The sequence below is a fragment of the Tupaia chinensis genome, unplaced genomic scaffold, assembly GCF_000334495.1.
Source record: "Tupaia chinensis unplaced genomic scaffold, TupChi_1.0 Scaffold000438_1, whole genome shotgun sequence".
Taxonomy (NCBI): domain Eukaryota; kingdom Metazoa; phylum Chordata; class Mammalia; order Scandentia; family Tupaiidae; genus Tupaia; species Tupaia belangeri.
In genome coordinates, this window is record NW_006159943.1 from 217,648 (window position 1) to 222,270 (window position 4,623).

Here is a 4,623-nt window from a genome sequence, read left to right on the forward strand (position 1 = left end):
CTAAATTCTTTATCAGATATTTCCATGAGTTTCATTGTACTTTATCTGAGGATGAAGAGGTGTTATTCTTTTCCCTTGGAGGAGAGGTATTGTCTTGCTTTCCCATATTTCTTATGACCCTGCGGTGATTTCTAATCATCGGATGGATGGCGTGTTTCTTTCTAATTCTTGAAGTTCAATCCGAGCATTCAGAGGCGTACAGAAGAAGGCGATCTGCAATCTCCCTTCTGCTCCATTTTCACTCTTTGTGCATCAGATTCAGTGAGAATAGAGGAATATTCTGACCCTAATCATATTCAGATGTTTAGATCCTGGTCACTTAGACCTGTCTAGACAGTGCATAGAGGCTGATCAGAGAATGAATAAAGGTAAAGAAAAAAGGAAAACAATTAGAGAAGAAAAGAAGAAAAAATAAAATGAAAATGGGGAAAGAAAAAATATAATAAAAACATTTTATTTTAATTTTATAAAGCAAAAAATATAAACTGTGCAGCATGCACATGTGCCACGTGAAGGCGATATTTCACAGCTCAAGTTCGATATCCATCTCAGGATGGGCCTGGGTTTGTGCCCTACCTAAATGAAATGGGGAAAGGCAGCAATTAGCACAATAAGAGGAGTTGAGAGCCCAGAGAATACTTTACCTTAAAATCTGAAAAAAAAAAAAATTAAAAATCACAGGGAGATACAGCAAGGCAGAGAGAGACAGAAATGGAGAGAAGGACCCAGAGGTAGCCCTATCCACTAGAAATGAATCTGAAGGGGGAAGTCTCAGCAGAAAATCTACATTTTGGGTTAAGGAAAGCAATATATATATATATTTTTTCTTTTGGAGAGGTTTTTGCTATAGGGTGCATGCACTCGCCAGAAAGACAGAGAGACTGAGAGACAGATAGACAGAAAGCAAGAAATCACCCCCCAGGGGGGATGGTCACACCGCAATCCCTTCTCCTCCATTCTCCTCTCGGGATCTTGGGCATGCACACACACGAACCCGGCCTGAGTTTAAGCCACCGGGTCCGGGACTTGAACTGCTATTGACTACATGGGAGTCCAGCGATATAGCCATTACACCAACTGCTGGTCCCAAGGAAAACGATATTTCACAGCTCAAGTTCGGTATCCATCTCAGCGGAGTCGGGAGACTTTTACCTTAAATCGTGTGTCTGTCATCACTTCCCTGGTAGCCTTGGGCAAGTCACTTTTTTTTTTAAAGCCACTTCTTTTTTATTTAATTTAATTTATTCATTCATTTATTTCAATTTGACCAGAGAGATACAGAGAGAGAGGGAAAGTGAGAAAGCAAGACACCAGGTCCAGGTCTCGAATTGTGGTCGACCACTTGGGAGTGTCCAGTGCCTTAACCACCATGCCACCTGGTGGCCCCTGGGCAAATCAATTTCACTCTCTATATAAGAAGAAGTTGAGGGACCAGCAGTTGGCGTAATGGCTATGTCACTGGATTCCTACATAGTCGACCGTGGTTTGAGTCCCTGACCCAGTGGCTTAAACTCACACCGGGTGCCTGTGCGTGCGTGCCCAAGATCCCAAGAAGAGAATGGAGGAGAAGGGATTACGGCGTGGTCATCCCACCTGGGGGGTGATTTCTTGCTTTCTGTCTGTCTCTCTCTTCTGGCGAGCAGCCTGTAGCAAAAACCTCTCAAAAAATAAATCAGGAAAAAAAAGAAAAAAGAAGATGTTGAACTTGCTGGAGGACACGTGTGCTTGCCGGAGCAAGAGGAGGGAAAATGAGAAAGCACCCCCATGGGGAACGACCACACCACAGTCCCTTCATCTTCATCTCTCCCTGCTTTCAGGATTTGGGGCATACACGCACGCACACGCGCCCAGTGTGTTCTTCAAGCCTCTGGGTCCAGGACTCAAGCAGGCAGTTGGCCAGGTGGGAGGCAGCCACCTTAACCACTATGCCATTAGCTGGCCCAGAACATCATGTTTTACCACAGTGCCACCATCTGGCTCCAACAACCACGTCCCGTCTGCGCAGCAATTAGCACAGTGGTTGGCACATGGCAAGGGCTCAGGAGAAGTTGCAGCAAGTGAGTGAATGAACGAACGAAATTCTAGAAAGATGAAGTTCTTAGCCGTGGCCAGCTGGTGGCACCACCAGGCTATACAACCACTGGTGAAATGCCAGGGGCTTGGTAGAGGTTGGCACGACTAAGTAATCCGGAGCCAGGGCAGAAATGAGGGCACGCCTAGTCCACACTGGCCTTCTCAGGCCCAGGGTGCCGGGGGGTGGGGAACAGGAAGCTGGGGTGTTGGTCAGCTCAGACCAAGGGAAAGGCTTTAGACTGCAGTGAATAAAGGTGAAAGAAAACAAGAATTGATCAGTGGACCAGACGCTTCCATTGGAGAACAGAACCCTGGAATCCTGGCCCAGCTTCATTCCTCCAAACCGAAACGAGCAAAGTCCAAAGCGTGAAAGGGTGACCCTTCACTCCCTGGTTGGCAGATGGTTCTGGATGGGCAGAAGAGTGGACATGGCCCGAGAGCCGAAGTGACTGAGTGGGAGTTGTCCAGAGGCCCTGGCAGCCCCTGGGCCTCACCTGACTGCAGGCAGACATGTTCCTTCTGCAGTCTCCTGCACCCCACCCTGGCTCGAACACCCAAACACCCTGGCACCGGTCTGCATCTCCCACCTCTGGGTGTCCGATGGCTTCAGCAAGCCGACTGCCGATGTCCTGAGGGCCTGTCCGCTGTCCCAGCATGCTGAGGACCTGAACTTCAAGCATTACCCTAAGGGGCCTGAGTGGCATGATGAGGCTGACCTCCACCAGGAGGTTCTGGGGTTTTGTCTGGAGACCTCCCCGAATGCTCTGGCCAAGTGCCTGTGACCCGGGCTGGCTGGGGGTCAGGGTGGATCATGGCACAGGACCCTGTTAGGGGAGGAAATGAAATGAATAAACTTTGAAAAACACCAACATTATCTTAATTAGCTGGCCGAGGGCAAGACGATGACAATGCTGGAATCCTTGGAAGAGCTCTTACCCAGCCCCTGGCTGCTTCGTCACCATCACAGCTCCCTCTGCCGTGGGCAGGGGTGCGGGGAGGGGAGGACCCAACGAGGCGTTTATTCTGATTAGGACCGAGATCTTGGAGAGACAGGATGAGGTGCGGTGAGGGCGTGGCTCAGGACCTGAACCTCTGAAATGGGGTTTGGGGGCTGCAGGAGAGGAGGGGGTACCGTTGAGCTCTAGGTCCACAGACCACAGCAGAAAAGGATGAAATTTCAGGGGCTTGGTGGAGGTTGGCAGGACTAAGTAATCGGGAGCCGGGCAGAACCGAGGGCACGCCTGGTCCACACTGGCCTTCTCAGGCCCAGGGTGCCCGGGAGCGGGGAACAGGAAGCTGGGGCTTCCTCTCTCCTTTTCCTCCCTGCTCTCAGGCTCAAGGTCACTTGCTACAGAGATGAATTCCAGCCTGTGTTTTAGTTGGCACCGTTCCCTGGGCACGATGGTAAGAGCTGTGCGGTATCCTGCCCCCTTCTGCCACAAACACCCTAACCTCCCTCGAAATAACCCCTCCGAGACGTAGGGTGCCCCTTCACATACCAGCTCGTGTCATCACACCAATCCTGTGAAGAAGACACCTGTTACCTGAAAAAATGTTTACTTATTTATTGAGAGAGAAAGACGCCCCGACAGGGTCTTGCCATACCCCACCCTCTCCTCAGCCTTGCAGCCAGCCAGGATCACAGGTGCACCCGTGTGCTCAGGGCAACCCCGGGCAACCCAGGGCTCTGAACCCGGGCTCTCCCCTATGGCTCCAGCATTGTGCGCCAGCACCCTACTGCATGCACAGCCATGGCTGGGACTTAGCTGAAAAAAATTATTTAAAATTTTGATACAGGGCATGTGCACTCACCAGACAGAGAGAGAGAGAGAAAGAAATCACCCACTGCAGGGCAGGATGGGCACACCAAAATCCCTCCTCCATTCCTCTCTCAGGATTTTGGGCATGCACACATAGAGGTCCAGTTTTTCAAGCTGCCGGGTCTGGGACTCAAACTCCGTTGTCATCAGTTTGTGGGACAAACTGTTGTTGGATCCAACCAGCTTAGCCATCAAGCCACTGACTGGTAAAATTTTTAGCAAGGCAACAAGCTCAGGGGAGTGAAGTACCTCACCCAGTTACACAGCCAGTGAGAGTGGCAGGTCTGGGACTCTCTGCCTCCCTACTCCCCTTTTCCTGGGCCCCAAGGGAGCACTTTCTGCAGAGAGAGGGGCTGCTGCACTGTTAGGAATAGAGGGGCCTGGTCTGGCCCTGTCTTCCTGAGACAGAGCATCTTCGACTCTCTCCCTTGAGTGAAGGTTTGGGACTGCCCTCCACTGGGCTAACTCTCCCTTCTTCCTTTCCTCTCCTCCATACACAGCCTTCCTACACACACACACACACACACACACACACACACACACACACACGCCCACATCTCCATGTGGGAGATGCTCTTTGCTTGCCACACCCACCACCTATCTTGACCAACAGGGAAACAGGGAAGGAGTGGGTCGTCTCATCCACACCCCTCCCTCTCAGGTGAGGGCGTGGGCTGGCTCCAGCTCGGCTCTGAGCAGAGGCCCAGAGGCCGCAGAGGCACACTGAGCT